The 21,441-nt window shown below is 52.9% G+C and overlaps 1 long non-coding RNA gene across 1 annotated transcript; it reads right to left on the reverse strand.

The window, feature by feature from the left end:
• Positions 1 to 4,615: 4,615 nt before the first annotated feature.
• Positions 4,616 to 5,889, reverse strand: LOC145542860 (uncharacterized). Its single transcript, XR_014080195.1, has 3 exons — positions 5,744 to 5,889; positions 5,241 to 5,360; positions 4,616 to 4,767 (listed from the first exon to the last, which is right to left on the reverse strand). It is a non-coding gene; the product is annotated as an uncharacterized LOC145542860 (long non-coding RNA).
• Between the last annotated feature and the right edge of the window lie 15,552 nt (positions 5,890 to 21,441).

Consider the following 21,441-nt stretch of genomic DNA (forward strand, 5'->3'; position numbering starts at 1 on the left):
GATGAGACCTTACAACATGGGAGTTGCCCCACAACACAGCTGAAAAAACAGACAAGCATTGTAACATTTCTAACAGTGTGGAAAGTGCCATGGCAGTGGTATCTGGGGAGAGAATAAGAATCCTGGGCCCTCTTTACCCATATTTACAGTGTGGCTTCAGTATGGGCACACTTCAGAATCCGCCTACTAATGCAGGAGATGCAGGAGACGCTGTTCCACCCCTGGGTCGGGAAGGTCCCCTGGAGTAGGAAATGGCAACCCACTCCAGTATTCTTGCCCGGAAAATGCTGTGGATGGAAGAGCCTGGCGGGCTACAGTCCATGGGGCTGCAAAGAGTTGGACACGACTGAGTGACTGAACACATGCATGCACACTTCAGACACTTGACCTAGACAGAACACTTTGGGTTTGGAAAAGTGGGTCTCTACACATGGATTATAGATAGAGCAAATGGAGCCATAACCCTCTGTGCCCACAGGTTGTGTAGACATGGCGGACAATTTGGCTCAAGCCTCCCTTGCCTTCGGCGTTTGTAGCCTGTCAATAATATCCCAAGGATTTCTGAGAGGTCCTGAAGGTATAGGTGGCCCAGTACCAGAAATTCTTGAGTCCTGAGAATGATTGAAAACCGTCTCTGTTCTTGCCCTTTTCATCAGACCCCTCGTCCACCACCAAAGGTTCTTCTTGGCCCAGGCTTATGGCCCTGGGACTTCTCACTCCATCTCCCTTCTTTCTCCATCACCTTTTCTCCCCGGGTCCTTGGCCCCCACCTACCCACATGTTTTTCGCAGTTAGATTCTATGAGGAAAGACAAATGTGCACAGTGGCTGGGGGGGGAGGGGCACAGTGTTTATCCACAAGGATAGAAGTCAAGAGAAGTCAATTAATTAAAGAAAAAACACTTTTATTAGAAAAAAAAAAAGAGTAGAAGCAAAGTGTAGTGTCTAAGAAGATGACTCCGGGTTCGAATTCTGACCCCATCACTTAACAGTATGTGAACTCAGACACCTAACCTTTCTGACCTTCACCATAAAATAGAAATAATAATACACTTGCTTCAAAAGGTTGTTGAGATGTTTAAATGAGATAGTGCATAAAAGAACTTCATGCAGCATCAGGCACATTGTAGGCCTTAGTAAATGGTAGCTATTATGATTGCCATTAATACTATAGTTAAACAATAACACTCATCCCTATTTTACAGGAAAGCTAGATTAAAGAAAGTCATTTTTGGCATTCTCTGATATTTTGTCGTCAGGTTGAGAGTTTCCTAAGGACAGGAACTGGGTCTCTCTCAGACTAGGAACTCCCTGTGGCCAGGTCTCTCCGACAAGGTTCAGTGTGCCTAGCCTTAAAGTCAGGGTTCAGAAGCTTCAAGCCTGGATGCTGAGGGAAGTGCATTAGGGAATGTGGGTTCTGCGCAGCCCTTGCCTCATATGTGGTGGTGAAGTCTCGCCTGTGTGTTTGCGTCTCCTGGAGCCTCTGTGCAATAAACACCGCCAGAGCCTGACCCCATTAGTGGGAGAGGCGAAGCTCATGAATCCAACTGGCATTTCTTCCTGGATCTTAGTTAGCAAGTGTGGCAGAAAAGTGAACTGCTAAGTGAAAATATAATTATAATGCACCGTCCTTTGTCTACCAAGTGGAGCCTCCAGACCCCACTGTCTGCAGAACAGTTTGTTTCTCAAGTCAAGGAGGATGCTGGAGCCAGCCACTCAGAGATGGAAATGGCACCCATGAGTGGGCTAACTTGGCTGGTGCAGGTGGGGCATGAGACTCAGGATTGACCCCTGTCCTGCTCTCCCTGACCGAGGTCTGGAACACGTGGGCTCTCAGAGGAATGCTGAGTTCAGTGAGACCCTGTACAGGCCTCCTGGGGACTGGGGAACCAAGAGATGAGGCCCTGAATGCTAGGCTGGGGAGTGTGGCTTTTATCCAGCAGACACTGGGGTCACTGAAGGTTTTAGAACAAAGGAGTTATGTGGGATAGTGTTTTTTTTCCCTGCATGGGTTCCGAAATCCTCCTCACCTCAAACATGCATATGTTAATGCCTAGAAAAAGGGCTGGCAGAATACACATAGGTGGTCATGGTGGTAAATTCTGAGATGGAGAAGTAGATCAAGGGAGATTTCCATTATTTATTCAGTACCCTATATGATTTGAATATTTTACAGTGAGAGTATGTGCACTTATTACCTTTACAACTTAAAACAAGATGAGAAATGATCTAAATGTCCATTAACAGGAAAATGCGTAAGTCCATTGTGGCGGTAGAATACTACACAGCAGTAAAAATGAATAAATTAGAGTGTGTGTATCAACGTGGATAAAACTCATAAAGTGTTGGGCTAAAAAAACCAAGTTATATCAGGATACCTCGACTATGGGTCCATCTACATAGAATTTTAAAGCATGAAAAACATATATCCATGTTATAAATGGACATACACATGTAGTGAACATATACATGGGGAGGAGGAGGGAGGGAACACAAGTGGCTTCAATTTTCTTTGTAATGATTCCTCTCTTAAACTAGGTAGTGAGGGAATTCCCTGGCAGTCCAGTGGTTAGAACTCCATGCTCTCACTGCCAAGGGCCTGGGTTTAGTCCCTGGTCAGGAAACTAAGATCCCACAGCCATGTGACCAAAAATCAAAACAGCCCCCCAAAACCAAACTAGGTAGTGAGCACTGAAGTTTGCTGTAATATTATCTATACATTTTTATGTGCCTGATATAATTAAAACATTATGAAAAAAGAGGGATTATAAGAGAAGAGGGGAAAGTAAAGTTAAAAAAAGAAAAAAGGAAAGGTTAACAGTATGAAATGTGGAGAAAGTTTTTTTTTTTCTTTTGAATTGTTTATTTTGTGCTGGGGTATAGCCAGTTAACAGTGTTGTGATAGTTTCAAGTGAACAGTGAAGGGCTCAGTCATACACATACATGGATCCATTCTCCCCCAAACACCCTTCCCATCCAGGCTGGACATGTGGAGAAAGTTATACAGTGACAGAGTTGGGGGCAGAAATCGGGCTGACCTGGGGTAGGCAAGCTCCCACCAGTGTTTTGGGCCCACAGGCACAGGGTCTGCTTTCAGTTTCCTGTTAAGAGTCCTGACAAGAGGGTCCTGAAGGCCCATTGTCAGCCAGTGGTCCACCTGGGGACTTCCTGTGGTCTGGACCCTGCCGCCCTGGGACCCATGAGGGGTGCTGACAGTCGTTGCTGTTGTTGCTGCTGCTACAGTGAAGCTGTCCTTGTTTCTTACCAAAGAGTAAATGGAGTCATCTGAGGACCCAAGGGGTGACAGTGGCTGGACCAGTCAGTGCTGCTGGAGCCGTAGTTTGGCCCTGAGGCAGGGGGATGACCATGCCGGCTTTGGCAGGAGGCAGCAAGTCTCTGGCACCCAGGGGGGCAGGTGGGCGAGGATAGTGTTGAGGCTTGAAGACTTGGGGAGGCAAAAGCCAAACCCTGGTGGCTATGCATGGAGAGTGGGCGATGCCCAGGCTTGGCAGACAGCAGGCTGAAAGATGCTGTGCCAAGATGGGGAGAGGGGCTGCCAGGGTTGGAGATCAGAGGAGCGGATAGGGGAGGGCCAGGACACTGTCAGGGCTTGAAGCAGGAGGCCGCTGGGGGCAGGGTGGCGGTGGGTGGAGTGTGAGGATCAGTGAAGCCAGAGGGTGGCCCGGAGGAAGTGGGCAGTGCCAAAGGAGCAATGGGAAAGAGTCAGTGCCAGCTTGGGGCTGGGGGGCAGGGAGCCCTCACACTTATTCTTTCCTCAGTTCTCATTCAGTTTTGTAATAAAAACAGATGCCTCTGTCAGTGAATTATAAAACCCTAGAGTTTAGGGTTCAGAGAGACCTCTGGGGTCATTTTTTCCAATTCCTCCTTTGTACCAGTGGGGCCAGTGATACCTATGATGAGGGACTGGCCTTTCTGAGGCCACCTGGTGAGTCTAGTGACATGATCTTGATGGAGCCTGGCTTTGTATCCTTGTCTGTGCCACACCAGTGGAGGGTAGCGTGGAGAGCTGGGAGGTGAGGGGCACCAAGAGTAAAGGACTCTGGTCTTGACTAAGGGGGCTAGTGGTCCCTGGGGAGGTGAGGTCAATCCCAACAGCAGTGGAAGACCACCTGTGCCCCTGAGGAAATGTTCTGGATCAATAGTGGAGTGTACCTCCTGTGAGCTGGGACCTTTGGGAGGGATCTCATGGAAATTGTAGTTTTGGTGGAACTCCAAAAAATAGAGAGGTGTTAAAATCATTAGGAATTTATTTTCAATGGAAATCAAATACCCACAGTACTAGACAGGATTTTACAAGGCAAAAATACATCATGAAGGGGGGTACCTGGAGCTGATCTTGGTTACTCTGCTGTCAAGGGGGGTCAGGCTGTGGTCTTCCTGTTGGCAGATAATCCTAAGGCCTGCAGGTCTGTGGTGGGGGACAGAGCTGAGGACTTTCTCTCAGCTTCCATCAGCTGCAGCCCCCCAAAGACATACTGCAGGCCAAGGCAGGTGTCAGTTGGGAACTGCCCCAGGACGACACTGATCCCTCTTCTCATTTCAGAGTGCTGCAGACTGAGACCCAGGGAGAAGTATCATAATCTCCAGCACAACAGTTTTTGCATCATTCCATTTATTTCTGAGATGTGTTTCGGGCCTTGCACAAGACTGAAGGAGTGCTTGGCATTCTGGGAGGGCGTTGGTCTGAATCAGGATGTCCCAAAGGGAGGTGCTGCTCCTGGATGGGTGTTTAGGGGATCGGGCCTGGCTAGGCAGAGATGGAAGGGGGTCATCTGCCCTGTTGTCTTCTGGTCGGGAGGGAGCCGGTTGGGGCCTGAGCCTGGGAATCCCCCTCCCCACCCCATCTTGATTGCTTTGGAAGGGCGGCCCACCATCAGGGAAAGGGCGGGGTTGCCAGCAGCTCCTGGGGGCTGCAGGATGGGACCCATTTAGCCTCTGCAGTCATCTGACCCCCATGACTCAGGCCTGGCCCTGCCCGTGGAGGGCAATGGGCCAGTCTGAGCTCATCACCACTGCCCAGAGCAGAAGTGGTAAACAAGTTTGCCCTCTGCCTCCCGCCCCTGAGAGGAAGCAGGGAAGAGGGTGAGGTGGGGGCCTCCATGCACTCCACCCGGCCCAAGCCATCTGCATAACACAGGTGCGTGTCACGGGTGTCCATGGGGCCTGTAGGGTGTGTGCTGGGCTCTTACATGTGGGTGACATATACAGAAGCGTGTTTACCTTCACACGCGTCCTTGGGGGGGCTATGGCCAACCTTTTCCAGGGACCATTTCACTCCATCTCTGGTGTCTGGAGGCCAACAGCTGAAGGCCCATGGGGTGGCCTTAGAACTGGGGGTCCCTGTGGAATAACACCTGGTTTGACCTGCTGGATCTCAGCCTCCTTACCATCAGGCCTCATGGCTCAAACTCATGCTGGGGCTGGAGCCACGTGGCCTCTGGGAGCCTCTGAGAGGCTGCAGATCTTCCTGGGCTGTTGTTCTGGGCTGCCTGGGCCTGTGGCAACATCAAACAGGCCCAGTCCTGGGCATCTCCCCTTTTGCTGTGGGCCCCTGGCTTGTCTCCCTCTTTCCATCTCACTCCCTCCTCCTCTCTCTGCCTGGTGCCTGTCTCTGTCTCCCTCCTTTCCTTTTACACCCACTTTCCTGCTTTCCTGTCCTTCCTCTCTTCTCTCAACCCAGTAACTAGCATTGTAACTGTAGCCACCAGATGGCACCAGCGTACCATGTGTCCCATCCTAGATGAGGGTCCACCCCGTTCCATGCCCCTAGCCTTGGGTGATTAACCACCCTTAACCCTTCACAACATCCACTCCCTGCCCAACACCTTCCTGAGACTTTAAACATGGAGGAAAACAGATGCAGCAAAACATGGGCAGGGCCAGGGTAGGGGCCAGGAGCTCCTTGGAGAGGCTCTAATGCCCCTTAGGGTAACACCTATCTCACAAAGGGTATTCGCACACATCACAGGGTTTCCACCTCAAGCCCGTGAGCTCCTGGGTAGTGTGCACTGTACACACAAAGAGAATGAAACCCAAAGGAATGAAGTCAGTCACCCAGGGTGAGATGGCAAATGTGTAGTGCAAGGGAGCTTGAATCTCAGCTTTGCAGGTTCCCAAACCTTGGGGTTCCTGGCCTGGCAGCAGATGGGCAGGGGTCACCAGAGCAGGTAGGGCCCTTGAGCACTCTCTTCCATGCTAAGGCCCCTCCACTGTCTCTTGGGCGTCTCTTTCAAACCTGACACAGAACTTCACCAGGGAAGTGCCCGCTATTATTTTAGTCTCTGGGTCTTCTCAGAATTTAGGCATCTTTACACTAACCAGTTTCTCCTTTTCCCTTTGGCCTCTCTGTGTATGTTCATGCTCTGTCTCTTCTAGTAAGGCTGAAATGCAGAACAGGCAGCCCCTCTCTGTCTTCTGGGAGCCCCCAGGATGGTGGAAAACACAACCTTACCCCAGGAGCCAATCGAAAGGGGGACACAGAGGTGCAGCTTTCTGGGAACCTCTCCTGTATAGAGCCAGGGCCAGGTGAGGGTATTCAAGGCAGGCCTCCTGGAGGAGGCAGGGGTCAGGACTAGGGAAAGGTAGGAAGGCAGCCTAGTGAAGGCAGCACCCTTTGTGGCAGCTGCTGAGTGATCCTCATGAATGAGGAGCAGCAGAGGTGGACTGTCACAGCCCTGGAGTCAAGGGAGGGGACAACACTGTCCCTAACTTGGGCTCAACTCCCCTACTGGCCCAGCCCCCCACCACACTCCTCACCCCCCTGTACCACTGGGAGGCCTGTTGTGGGCTGGGGACAGGAGGCCCAGGGTGGGGTCCCTTCCCCAGGGCCAGAGCAGGATCCTGGGCCGGCTGTGGCAGTGCCCAGGAGCCAGAGAGGAGCCGCCGCCCCCCACCCCGTTGGGCCCCTCTGTAATTAGGGCTATTTTTAGGCCCTTCTTCCTTCCTATTTCAGGCCTCTGGACTGGGCCAGAGAGTGGGCTGTCCTGGGGCCGCGGGCTGGAGCCGCTAAACTGGGCCGTGGCGTGGGAGCTGCAGCCACAGCACAGACCACAGCCCGGGGCGGAGTCCTGGCAGGGGGAGGGAAGTGGGGACGTGGCCAGACCCGAGGCAGGGCCCAGTGGGGGCGTGTCCTTGGCTCATCTGACCCCTCCCGGGGCCCCTCACTGATCTGCACCCTCTCCCACCCCTCCGGGTCCATCCTTCTGCCCCCTCCCTGCAGCCCTGCTGACTTGAGGCTCTTAGCCCTGGGCCTGTCCCACAGGGGTGCCCAGAGTGTGTATAATAGTTTCCTGGGCACTTACTGTGTCCCAGGCACTGATCCAGCACTTTACCTGTATGAATTCATTTACTGTGTACAACAACACTATGCAGTCAGTGATGAATTGTCCTTATTTTACAAATAGAAAACCTGAGGCTCGAAAGGAGACCATTTTTGGTGTGCCGGGCTCAGGGAGCATCCTGTGGAAGGATAGGCGTTGGGGAAGGGTGCTTCATCTACTTCCTCAGATCCCAGTGCTCTGTCAGGCGCGACTCCCAGGAAGTGGCCTGCTGATCTACCGGTCCCTGCTCTGATGGCCCATGGCCTGTCCTACAGGCGGAAGGGTGGGTCTTGCCCAGCTGGTTCCAGTTAGGCACAAGAAAGCTGGCGAGGGGTATATTTAGCCCTGGTTTCTGGAGGAGCCAGAGGTCTTTCATCCTTGGAGGCGCTGGCCACAGCAGGACTCAGCTTGCCAACGCCGGGCTCCTGGGCTGCAGGGCAGACAGGCTTCGGGCAGGGAGCGGGGTCAGGGAGGAGAAGGGGCACATGTGATCCTGTACATCTCTGTGGCTGGCGGGGGCAGTGTTAGTGCCAGTCAGGGCCTCTCAGTTCTGAATGCCACGCTCAGGATGTGTCTAGGTTTGCAGGCTCTGGAGAATTGGGCTACAGTCTATGAAGTCGCAAAGAGTTGGACACGACTTAGCAACCAAACAACAATAGGCGTTGGAGGGCTGGCCTGGAGGCAGACCTGCTGCCTGCCCCTGTGAGCCTGGGTCCAGCTAAGGCCTAGCGTGTCTGTGGCATGGGGTTAGCCAGGCCTGGGAGTCTGGGGGCCTTTATGTAAAATTAAGCAGGAGAGGTGCTCAGGGGGCAGAATTGCAGGGACAGGAAAGGGGTGGCCTTTCCATTCTCTCTAAGGAGACTGACAGGTTTGGGCATTGATGTTCTGGAGAAGGTGGAGGGTTGTGGGGGCAGGTATATCTGTGTAAGAGAAAAAGAAACAGGCACACGGAGAGGCAACTACATGGTGCCAAGTGTGCTAGGTGGTGAGGGTTTTGGGGGTGTGGAAGGTGTGCCTGTGTTTGACTCAGTGCCACAGGCTTTAGGCGGTGGGCACCCTCTGTGTGATGGGGCTGGTGGGCTGGGACCCGTGCGGTGTGGGTGACTGTGTGGCTGGGATCTGGTGGCGCCTGGGTGTGAGATGACACACCAGTGGCTATGGCTTGCTCCGCTGTAAGTGACTAGGACGACATGTGACCCCATTGTGATGTTTCTGGGGGGCAGCCTATGAATATGGTGGTAGATGAGGGCTGCTTTAAACTGTCCAACTTTGATCCTGTGGGGTTGTGTAATTATCCCCCTGGATGTTGGCCTCTGTGCACGTGAGGCTGGGAGTAAACACATGTGTGGATGCAGAGTTTGGGAGTCAGGCTCTGTGTGTGTGTGTGTGTATGTGTGGGAGTGTGTGTGTGTGTATGTGTGTAGCTTGTCATTCTGGGTGTGACTGGATATGTGAATGTAGCAAGGCTGCCAGCTTCCCACTGCACATAAGTCCTGCTCCTACTGCAGGTCATGGCCCACTGCCCTTCTGGGGACCCCTACCCCAAAGCCACAGGCCCTCTGGGCCGGAGGGAGGGAACCCTACAAGTCATAAGCGCCTGTCTCTCTCCTAATCCTCTCACCCCCACTCCCTCCGACCATCCCCACAGACGGCAGGCTTCTACCTGCCCTGGGGCGGGAGGCAGGGGAGAGAAAGAGGAGCCTGCCCGCCTGCCCGCCGCCCCTCTGTCGTCTCTGCAATCAGACAAAGAGCTCACCCTGGTCTCTGTGGGCGTCTGGGAGACGCTGGGGGGATTAGCTGCCCGCGCCGCCCTCTCCCCACCTCATGCCAGCCCACCCGGCTGGCACCGACACCTCCGAGCCCAGGGGCGGTGCCCTCACCATGGAAGCCTCTCCCGTCTAGAGGGTGTGTGTGTGTGTGTGTGTGTCCCCTGCCCCCACACCTTGGTGGGAGCAGAGGTGCAGCCTGATGAGAAGTGGGGTACACACCTTCCACTGCTGGTGGAGCCACCTTCTCCCCTAGCTTTCCACTTCTCTGTCACTCAGCATGTGCTTGGCAGGCCTACATCTGGGGTGGCACCCCTATGTCTTTGAATCTCTCATTCCTGGCTCTTGCACCCCTCCCCCACAGTTGACTGCAGCTCCGACCTCCCATTCCTTCCCTCTGCATTCCTGGGGGAGGGCGTGATCTGGCCAGTAAGTGCTGTGAGCAAGAGAGAGAAGGCGGTGGATGGTGGGCGCCCGATGGGCGTCCCTCTGGGGAGGGCTCGACTCACTCTAGTGAGGTGAAAGCGAAAGTCACTCAGTTGTGTCCGACTCTTTGCGACGCCATGGATTATATAGTCCATGGATTTCTCCAGGCCAGAATACTGATGTGGGTGGTCTTTCCCTTCTCCAGGGGATCTTCCCAACCCAGGGATCAAACCCAGGTTTCCCGCATTGCGGGGGGATTCTTTACCAGCTGAGCCACCAGGGAAGCCCAAGAATACTGGGGTGGGAAGCCTATCCCTTCTCCAGGGGATCTTCCTGACCCAGGAACTGAACCAAGGTCTCCTGCATTGCAGGCGGATTCTTTACCAACTGAGCTACCAGGGAAGCCCTAGTGAGGCAAAACTGTGTTCAGAGGAGCTCAGTGCAGGAGACATGGGAATGACATTGGGTCTCCTTTTTCGGGAGAGCCACCTATGGCTTCTCCATGGGGAGGGTGACTGGTAGACTGGTCTGGTCGCACCACCTAATGTTGAGGCTTTAAGTCTAGCACTTTCTTTGTACTGTGCAAAATCAGAAATGATTTTCAAAGTTCTTTCACATTTACTCTCAACAGGATTTTCTCAACAGGTAGGGCAGGTATTGGGGTTTCCCTGGTGGCTCAGTGGTAACCAATTGGCCTGCCAATGCAGGAGACATGGTTTCGATCCTCAGATTGGGAAGATCCCCTGGAGAAGGGCATGGCAACCCACTCCAGTATTCTTGTCTGGGAAATCTTATGGACAGAGGAGCCTGACAGGCTACAGTCAGGTTGCAAAGAGTCGGACACAACTTAGCGACTAGACGATAACAACGAAGGGTGGGTTTTGCTATGTTTCCCACTTCAGAGATGTCTAGATTGAGGCTCTGAGAAGTTAAAGGACTTACTCAAAATTATACTACTGGTGAGCAATAGATACAGCCAAGATCCTGGTCTGTAAGTGTCAAGGGAGACCCTTTGGATCCCTCCTAATCCCTGCGGCTGGGCCTCTGCCTCCTCAGTCCCTGCCACCCCTGAAGACTCTGCTGCTTCAGGAGACTCTGGAATGGGGGCAGGCCAGTGGGAGCTGGGTGAGCTGACCTGGCTCTGCCCTGAGTCACACCCCATCCTGAAGCAATCAGGGGCCCGTGGCATGGACAGTCCTTGCATCCATTCTTGGATTTGCAGGTATTTACGGATGCTTTCTTCCTCTTTTGCCAAATGGGTTGGGATCTACTTTGTTCCATATTCTTCTTTTCTATCAAAATATTATTCCGAGGTTTAGTCCCCTCCTCTCTCCTTTTATTCAGTCTTTAGTGGAGACAAAGAGGCACCAGCCCCATTCTGTCCATGGAAGGGACGCTGCCAAGCATACCAAGAAGCTGGGATTTCCTAATAACTGCAAATAGTCATGGAGGTTAGGGATCTGGCTCCATGTCTTCAATATAAGAGATGATCAGTGTATGAAGATGGACATATAGTGGTGAGTGGGTGGATAAACATATAGAAGAGGGTGAATGCACAGGTGAGTTGGGTGGGGGATGCATGTGTCAATTGGCAGGTAAATGGATGGCCGGATAAGTGAGCAAGTGGAATGTGTGGATGGGTGAGTGGGTGGTGTTAGGATGGATGGGTGGGCAGGTATTTAGATAAATGGATATATGAGTGAATGGTTGAATGGACGTATTATTAGGTGGGTGGAGGATAGTTGGATGGATAGATGGATGGCAAAGTAGGTGAATGGATGGATGCATGGGAGGATGGATAAATGGATAGAAGAGTGGATGGATGGATGGATAAATAGATAGATGGATGTATGAAAAGGTAGAGATGGAAAGGTGGGTAGATATGTGTGTGAGTGGATTTGTGGTGAGATTTGAGAGCCTGAAGGAGCTTTTGAAAGACAGACTATACACAGAAAATGAATTTTTCACAAGTATTTTGATTTTGGTCAGCCCTCAATCATCTGAACTGATGGAGAGAAACAATGTTTAGAAAATTCTAGAATATGCTGGTCGGTTGCAACCTGATTTATATCACACTCAGGGGTAGGTTTTGTCTCTCTGCTCTGGAGTCTGAGGGTCTGAATGCTGGTGATGTGTCAGTCTTATGCACAGGTATGGCTCATCTTGGGAGTCTAGACCTCACATTCCTCTCAGCCTGCCATTGTCTCTCTCCCTTCCGTGCTGGGCAAGACAGCATCTCCTCCCAGATGGTTACAGGCTGCAGACAGGGTAGTGTGATTCTCCTGCACTCTCTGATGGGCTCCTTCCTTCTCTAGGGACAGTGGCTGTACTTCCTGAGGATCTAGATCTGTTCCTCCAGGTTTCCCTGAGGTTTAGTCAGCACTGGAGGAGCCCATGACCACAGAGATTAGCCTGGCATCTGCTAGGTGGTGTGATGCTGACACAAACTTGATAGCGCAGTTCTGTTCTAACAATGGAAGGTGGACACTGACCTGCTTTCCCGAATGAGAGGAGGCAGACAGAAGCTGTAACAAAACATGTGAAAGTCAGATGCCAGGAGGGGATGTGCTTGGTGGGAGGATAGGTGGCGTAGACTGTGCAATCATTTCTTTGCCCCTTCCCAGGTGTCAGGCCTCTTCTTGGCTTCAAGAGGATTCTCATTTGCCTTTCTCGGGGAAAATCTTCCCTCTGGGACTCTGGATGGCCTGACTTCCATAATTATAGGAGCCTCATGCATCGAATACCTGTTGGAGGCTGGGCACTTCACATACAGCATCATGTTCAATTTTCACAATATACTTTCAAGTGAGTATTTCTCGCATTTTATAGGTGAGGAAACTGAGGCCCAGAGAGATTAAAGAATGTGCCTGGTGTAACCCATTTAGGAGGCTGTAAAATCAGGATTCCTATTCAGGTTGGCCTGGCTTCTCTGTGCCACTTCTTACTCTGAGCCCACCACCCCCTCCCTGCATCCTGCTCCAGCTGGTTAGAATGGGTTTAAGGAACAGCAGCTGGGAAGACACACCAGAGGTATGTAGGTGATGCCCCAGAGAATGAGAAGGCTTGAGACCAAGGAGATGGTCTCTAGCAAGGACCTTCATGTCATGTGTCTAGGCCATTGTACAGAGAGCTGCTAGCCTCTATCTGAAATATGAGGCAGCATGAAGGATTTGGGTGAGAACACCAGAAGGATTTTCTGGCCTAGAGAGCTGTAGAACTCTGGAAAGAGCAGAAGAGGAAGGGCAGAAACATACATTCTTTGGGGAAGGTGATGTATAGTGGTTTCGGCACAGCTGATTTGCTGACCTGAGACAAAAGCGTGGCCCAGAGGTCATTTGGGGACTCCTCTTGCAGCCAAAGAGGCCAGAATGACCTGGGTGGGAGTTTTCCTGAGAGCTTTCCCAGCTGAAGGTGAGACCAATCATGGGGACTGGTGCTGAGATGCTGAAGCTGGAATGGTTTGGAACTCACCTCAGGATCCCAAAAGTGGGGGGCCTAAAAGATGCCAGGACATACTTTTTAGGAGATAGGGAGGGGACAGCTGCAGGAGCCACAAGGGAAGCCTGCCCCTCCCCAGTCCAGGCAGTCCCTGAGGCCAGAAACCTGCCCTGCCCCTGGGGATGCTGAGAAGGCAGCAGAAATTTGCAGGCCCCTGAGCCCCAGGCTGGTGACCAGGTGGTGGGACCTCTGGCCAGTCCTGAGCATATGGGTGGCAGGGAGCTGGGGGCTGGGCAGGGTGGGGGTGGAGATTGGGAGGTCCAGGTGGGCCCGAGCAGAGGGCAGCCCCTCCTGTGTCTCTCCCTCGCCCTGCTGGCCTCCCTCCTTTCCCTTTGATGCTTCTCACCACAGACTTCAAACAGGCTGCCCTCTGCTCCTGCCCGCCCGCCCATAATTAGAGCCTGGCTCAGGCTGCCTTTCGCCCTCACTCCCTTCCCTGCTTTCAGTCTGGCTCCAGCTCTCTGACTGTCTTTATCTCTCTCTCTCCCTCTTTTCCTGGTCCTCCAGCTCTCTGTGTCTCTGATCCTCTGTCCCAGGCAGGGACAAGCCTGGTCCCCACATTGCAGTCTGCCTCAGTCTGGTCCCCAGGTTGCAGTTCCCACGGACGCACCTCTCTCCCTTGTGTGTGTGTGTGTGTGTGTGTGTGTGTGTGCACGTGTGAATTGACTTGGGTCTCTAATGTGAGAGGATTTATGTACACACATTTATATATAAACGTGAGTGAGCAGGAGGGAGCAGACAGGTGTGAGTCTGTGTGCACATGTGTGTGCGTGCGTGTGCTGCTGTGTGAGCAGCATCCTCCCCTTCTCTGTCTCCTTCTGTGTGTTCTCACTCTGACTGGAGACTTGACTTCTCTGTCTTTATTGCCATATCTCCTCTCTATCTCTATAAGCTCTGTTTCCATCTTTCTCTTTTTCCCTTCTTTCTAATGTGATCTGCATCCCCTCCCCATACTGAAGGCTGCCCTCCTCCGCGCCTTTCCCACCCAGAACCTGGGGCTCAGGCCCTACCCGTTCCCTGGTGGAAACTGCCACCAGGGCAAGCCTGCAGGACAGTGAGCTAGGCCAGCTCCAGGCTGCCCACCTCCTTCCTGGTTGTGCCCTCAGCACAGTCCCCGGGCCTTCTGCTCCTCCCTGGACTTACTTCAGACCCTCCCAGGGTCTGTTTTTTCTGGGCCAGCTGACCTCCCACCCCGTGGGCCCCCTTTGCAGCCCTGTGGCAGGCAACACCATGTCATTCTCTTTCCCAGGGGGAAGGAGGTCTTGCCAGGAGCCTCTCCATGACCTAATATGGGAAGTAGGAGATCAAGACCCCTACAAGTCCCCGGCCCTCCAAGGCACCCAGCTCAGGCTGCACCTCGGCCCATGCTGGAGCCCACATATCTCGATAGCATCTGCCCTCTGGTGTAAGGGCTTCATCCCCATCAGAGAAGAGGCTCACGTTCTCCTCCCTGTTACCCTCAGGGCACCTGGTGGCACAGACCTGGGCCCTTTTGGAGAGACTGACCTTGAGCACTGAGTGGTCTGGGTGTGGATAGACCCCCAGGGCCGAGAAAGCCCTCCCTTCACGTTGCAGCTCTGGACTAGCCTTGGGGCCTCCCTGGGCCTGTTTTGCAAGGATGCCATGAGGAGGGTGATACTAAGAAAGAGATGACTAACCCGGAGGTTAAACTTGATGTTTTCCAGCTGACAGTGCCCTTTCCTGGTCACGTGGGAGCCTTGTGACTCCTTACAGAGGCGTGGAATGAGGTGATCCCATCTTTTTACAGGTGAGGACACTGAGGCACAAGGATGTTCTGTGCCCTATCCAGGGTCCCTCCTCAGGGGGAGGCAAGTCTGCTGGGCTGAGGGCTCAGGGCCCTGTGGGAGTCCAGGCTCCAGATAGTGAGGGGGAAAGCAGGACACATGTCCCTGGCTGGGGCCTCACTTCCCTCTGGCCTCAGTAGTTCTGGCCAGTTTTAGGTTCTAGGCAAAGATGGGCGTCCATGGGTGGATGCAAGCTCGTGAGTCAAAGGCTTCAGCAGGGATTTCAATATGGGGCATTTCTGGGCAGGACCCAGGAGATGCCATGCCTGGGAGATGCTTAGGGGATCAGGAGCTCCAGAGGCTTGGGGGCACCCCCTCTGAATTGGCAGCCCAAGTATGTGTGATTGTGTGTGTCTGTGCGCGCATGACCGTGAGGCTGTGTGTGATGCTGGGTGTGTGTATGATAATGTGTACACAAGCATGAGTGACTATGGGTGTGTATGCACACGTGGTGTGCCTGGGAGCGAGGGCTTGTGACTCTATAGACAAGTGTGTGAGAGGCTGTGGCTTGTGAGTGCCTGTAAACCTGTGAGGTCATTTTGAATGTGAATGAGGGAGAGGCTGGTGTCTGTGAGTCCCGAGCATGCATGATGTGTGTGTGGATGTGAGAATTGACTTGGGTCTCTGATGTGAAAGGATCTATGTAGTTTCCCGTGTACACACATTTACATATAAACGTGAGCAAGAGCAGGAGGGAGCAGACAGGTTTGAGTCCAGGTGCAAATGTGTGTGGAAGCGTGTGCTGCTGTGTGAGCGGCGTGATGCCCCGGCTTTCTCCCTGTCTTTAAGGTCAGCACCGCCTCCTCCCTGCCTCCTCTGTCTTCCCTCCCTGTCCCCTTCCTTCTCCCTTTCCTGCTTAGCCACCCTTTGGGGATCAAGTGCCAGGACCACTCCCCAATTCCAAAGGCACCTGGGGATACTCTTTTGTCCCTTTGCTGACCGGAAGGGGGTCCTCAGGGCCCAGGTGGGGGTGGTTGGTTCAGGACGGAGGGCATGGCAGCCCCTGTCTCTAGGCCTGGTCCGAGGTGGAGTGGAGAAGTGCCTCCTGGCCTCTTCTCCCTGGCACCATCCCACGGCCCAGGGTGGGAGGGGGATGAGAGTGACTGTCCAGCATCAGTGTCTGGGTCCCGGCGGTCGGTGGTCATGGAGGCAGCTCCCAGGCCCGGACACTGGCTCCAGCTCTGCCTGAGTCTTACCAGCCCGCGTCTCTTCGAGCCTCCGCTCCTCACCTGTGAATCTTCTCCTCCTGAGTTAACACCTGGGTCTCGCCCTCTCCCCACCTGACAACTGTGGCCTCTTTCCCCAGCTCTGCCAACTTGGCAGAGCCCCCAGTCTGAGGTTCTTGGCTGAGGAGAAGCCTGGAGGAGTGAGGGAGTTTTTTCTGCCCTAGAAACTGGAGATTTGGGCTGAGGTGGGCATGTTCTCCCCAGACAGACTTGTCCTAGCACACCTCTGTAGCAGGGAGGGACCCCGGGGGTGGCCATCTGAGGGAGACACTGCCGCACTGGCTCTGGGGAGCCCCAGTCTGAGGGGGAGCCCCTCAGTTTCATGGGAGCAACAAGACATACTGGCTACCCAGAGAGCTGGGCCCACCCAGTGAAATAAGGACACGATTCCCAGCCACACAGAACTGTATGATCCATAGTACTTACGGAGGGCTGGACTGAAGGCAGCCACTCAATTCTTTGAATAGATGAAAGGAGAAGAAGGAAGGAAGGGTGGGTAGAGGGAGGACGGCAGAGTGAGAGGGATGGGGGGACAGATGGAATTGAGCCGTGCAGCCCTGGGCAGCTTCCTGAAGGCTACAGGGATGCAGGGACAGCTGCGTCTTCACTGAAACTCTGGATGTTTAAAGCCTCTGGCATTTATTGTGAGCATCAAGGCCTCTCCAGGACCCTGGAGCCAGGACCTCACTAGAGTCCCTGCTTAGTTCTTTTCCTGCTTTAGTCTCCCACTAATATTTTGAAGAGACTCCCTCCTGGAAGCCCAGAATCAAAGGTTTCCTTCCTGCCCTTGCTAGGAGAGGAAGGGGGTCCATAGCAGGGGGTGGTGGGGTCAGCCTGGGTTCCCTACCTTCTCAAGGGCTGCTCACTCCCCCTGGCCCCACTCCCTCCCTCCTAAACCCAGGAAATCTCGGGGGCAGGCATCTCCGCCCTGCCCCTCCCACCACCTGCCGGGGAGTGACTGCCAGTGGAAAGGGCCTACAGCTCATCCCTGCAGTGGTCTCCCCTTGTGGAGCCCAGGAGGACAGAAGCCCCTGGGGTGTCTGGAACCTACTCATTCCCAGCTAGCCTGCTTGGTCACAGCCTCAAAAGCAGGCTCAGGGAACCGCAGAGATGAGTGGGAGGATAGAAAGCAGGTCCCAGGCCACTGCTAGATAGAACCATCCCACCCCCCACAGGGACCTACTGTTTGCCCGGGGTCTGGTCTCCAGAATCAGGTGGTGGGAGCTAGTCCTGAGACCTGAGGCTGGCCCTGCCACATCAGCTGAACATCTCGGAGAGCAGGGGATGTGTGCGCTCATCTGAAAGGTTCCAGTTTCAAGGAAGAGGAGGCATGTGAGACGAAGGGTAGGCAGATCTAGAACTAAATCGCAGTGGCAGATCAGCCCATTCTCTTCTTGATAGAAAATCAAAATTCTGGAGGGCTGAGCTTGGGCCACCCCTTTGCCAATGTTGAAAGCTCTGCTGACCCAAACCAGCTTGTGTAGCAGTAGCTCCAATACCTATATTTGCAATTGACTGATGCAACAACCCATCTCAGACAGGAACTACTTCAGTTTGTGATCATTTTATAGTTTGCACATTCACACACCTGATCTCATTTTGAGCCCCTGGCAATCCTGAGATGCAGGCAGGAGTTATGTTGTGTCTCCCATTTTGCAGGTGAGGAAATGAGGAGGAGAGCCCCGCTCATTCAGAAAGTGTGCTCTTCAGGCCCCCTCTTTCCCACGCTCTCATTACTTACCACGTTTGGGAAATAATTTGGTTCAGTTCTTGGAGCCAGGGAAGCCTTGGGTCCCTTGTGGTTGGGCTGTGTGTCTGGTTTAGACCAGGGTGACAAGGCCAGGGGACAGTGGATGGGCTCACCCCGGCTGAGTGCAGACCCTTCCCATCCCAACACAGCTGTTAGCCCCTCAGAGCTGGGGCCACAGCAGTCTCAGAACTCAGGACCCCCTCTGGGGTAGCTGTGCGTGGTAGCTGCCCACTCTCCTCCAGGAACAGGGCCTCGTGGCCCCAGCCAGCATCCTGTGGACTGCAACCTGGCTCTGGTCTTGCAGGGCTGGTGGGAGGCATAGGGTCCAGCTTAGGCCCCAGATTGGGTGGGCCGTTCCTCCTTGGGTGGGTGGGAGATGGGATCTGGTGCCTTCTTACCCTAGGGGAGGAATGCCAGAGTGGGTCCCTCCCTCCACCGGTGACTGGCCAGGCCACTGCAGAGCACAGCTTTCTCTGGGTGATATCCCTCTCTTTACCCCGGCCCCTGGCAAGAGACCCTTCCTCTTCATGCCCACCCAAGAGTCCAGGCACCTCAAATCACTCCCTCAGAGCTCTCCGTCTTCCTCCTTCCTTCCTACTCTGGACTGAGCTCCTACCAATGCCAGGCACCTAGTGGGTCCTTCATCCAGGTGGTCTCATTAACTCTGCCTGAGAAGAGGTATCAGTAGCTCTCATGTTAGGGATGAGGAGCTGAGGCCATAAAAGGTAGAATGCTTTGCCCAAGATCACACAGTTAGGGTGCTGGCAGAGGTGGGATTCAGTTCTTCAAGCTCCACAGAGAGTGGAGGTGGAAGAAATGCTGTAGAGGGAGCTTGGAGCTGAAGAAGGGCTTGTACTACCTCAGTGGGGATCCCCAGCTTGATTTTGTGGGTGCGGGGCTTTTAAACAGGAAAGTTTCACAGAAGAGCAGAGACCCAGACTTCCTGGGTCCAAATCCTGCTCTGAAACCTAGATGTGTGACTTTGGGCAAGTTACTTAACCTCTCTGTACCTAGTTTTTCTCACCAGTACAAAGGAATCGGTAATAGTGCCTACTTCATAGACTTGCTGGGAGGGTTAAGAGAGCCCATGAACCTGAGGTGCTTTGAGCAGAGAGCAGTGCAGGCTGCATGTTATGCACCGTGTGTTTGCATTAGCGCGGGTGGCTCCTAGCTGGACCCCTTCCTTCTCCCTTTCTCACTACCTCGCCCTCCTCCCACCCATCATCCTCTCTGAGGACGAGAGATGCTGCCCTGAGCAAAGAACTGAGCCCCTGACCTGCCGTGGACATAGGCCACCATGTGCCCTGCCCATCTTTGCTATGGCTGCTAGGCGCCTGGTGGGCAGAAGGTATGTATACGGGACTCAGGTGGGGGAAGGGGAACAAAATGGAAGAGTCTGAAGCGGTCTGGAAGAGCCTCCCCAGTGACTGAGAGTGACTGCCAGGGTACAGAAGGGGCTGCCTCCTTGTTTAGGCTGCAGGATGAGAGAGGGGCTTCAGGTGCTGGGTGAGGAGGAGTTGGGGCTGGCTTCCAGCAGGAGGACAGGGGTAGCTGGGCTGAGAAGGAGGGAAGTGGAGGTGAGGGAGAGGTGGGGCTGGGGTGGGAGATGGGGCAATGGAATAATGGGGGTGGCAGGGATCTGACTGAAACCCACCCTGGAGCAGGGGGTTGAGGACAGGCCTGGAGGTGGAGGAGGCTTGGCGGAAATGTCAGCCTGGTATGTCCCCTGATTTCTGTTTGCTCCTCCAGAGGCTGGGGCATTCTCTCCAGAGCCTGGCAGCTCCCTGGCCAGTCCTCTCTCATCTCTCAGGGGTACACCCTGCCTACCCCCAGCCGAAGCCAGGAATGGGGCTGTGGGCAAGGGGTTGGTCGTCTGGGTGACAGTGGCCGGAGAGGTGTCCCTGAGAGGCACCTGGCCTTTTCTGATGGTGGGCAGGGGCCAGTGGGGTGAGGGGGTCTGGACACAACCTCTGCTGCAGAAAAAGTGTGCTCTCCTCAGTGGGAATCAATAGAAGAGCACCTTCAGTTCCGTTCAGTAGTTCAGTAATGTCCGAGTCTTTGTGACTCCATGGATTGCAACACGCCAGGCTTCCCTGTCCCTCACCGATTCCCGGGGCTTGCTCATGTCCATCGAGTTGGTGATGCCATCCAACCATCTCATCCTCTGTTGTCCCCTTCTTCTGCCTTCAATCTTTCCCAGCATCAGGGTGTTTTCCAGTGAGTCAGTTCTTCGCATCAGGTGGCCAAAGTATTGGAGCTTCAGCTTCAGCATCAGTCCTTCCAATGTATATTCAGGACTGATTTCCTTTAGGATTGATTGGTTTGATCTCCTTGCAGTCCAAGGGACTCTCAAGAGTCTTCTCCAACACCACAGTTCAAAAGCATCAATTCTTCAGTGCTCAGCTTTCCTTATGGTCCAACTCTCACAACCATACATGACTACTGGTAAAACCATAGCTTTGACTAGACTTACCTTTGTTGGCAAAGTAATGTCTCTGCTTTTTAATATACTGTCTAAATTTGTCATAGCTTTTCTTCCAAGGAGCAAGTGTCTTTTAATTTCATGGCTGCAGTCACCATAAGCAGTGATTTTGGAGCCCAAGAAAATAAAGTCTGTCACTATTTCCATTGTTTCCCCATCTATTTGCCATGAAGTGATGGGACCTGATGCCATGATCTTTGTTTTCTGAATGTTGAGTTTTAAGCCAGCTTTTCATTCTCCTCTTGACCTTCATCAAGACGCTCTTCAGTGCCTCTTTGCTTTCCGTCATAAGTGTGGTGTCATCTGCATATCTGAGGTTATTGATATTTCTCCCTGCAATCTTGATCCCAGCTTGTGCTTCATCCAGCCTGGCATTTGGCATGATGTACTCTGCATATAAGTTAAATAAGCAGGGTAACAATATACCCTGTTATATTTTATATATATACACACACACACACACACACATATATATATATATATATATATATAACAATATACCAGCCTTGTATATTGGAAGCTTTCTCAATTTGGAACCAGTCCTTAGTTCCATGTCCAGTTCTAACTATTGCTTCATGACCTGCATACAGATTTCTCAGGAGGCAGATAAGGTGGTCTGGCATTCCCATCTCTTGAAGAATTTTACACAGTTTGTTGTGATCCATACAGTCAAAGTCCTTGGCATAGTCAATGAAGCAGAAGTAGATATTTTTCTGGAATTCCCTTGCTTTTTCTATGATCCAATGGATGTCGGCAATTTGATCTCTGGTTCCTCTGCCTTTTCTAAATCCAGCTTGAACATCTGGAAGTTCTTGGTTCATGTACTGTTGAAGCCTAGCTTGGAGAATTTTGACCATTACTTTGCTAGCGTGTGAAGTGAGTGCAATTGTGTGGTACTTTGAATGTTCTTTGGCATTGCCTTTTTTGGGATTAGAATGAAAACTGACCTTTTCCAGTTCTGTGGCCACTGCTGAGTTTTCCAAATTTGCTGGCAGATTGAATGCAGCACTTTCACAGCATCATCTTTTAGGATTTGAAATAGCTCAGCTGGAATTCCATCACCTCCACTAGCTTTGTTCATAGTGATACTTCCTAAGGCCCACTTGACCTCACACTCCAAGATGTCTGGCTCCAGGTGAGTGATCACAT

This window comes from Giraffa tippelskirchi, chromosome 3, assembly GCF_054371585.1.
Source record: "Giraffa tippelskirchi isolate mGirTip1 chromosome 3, T2T-mGirTip1v1.2.pri, whole genome shotgun sequence".
NCBI classification, from domain to species: Eukaryota; Metazoa; Chordata; class Mammalia; order Artiodactyla; family Giraffidae; genus Giraffa; species Giraffa tippelskirchi.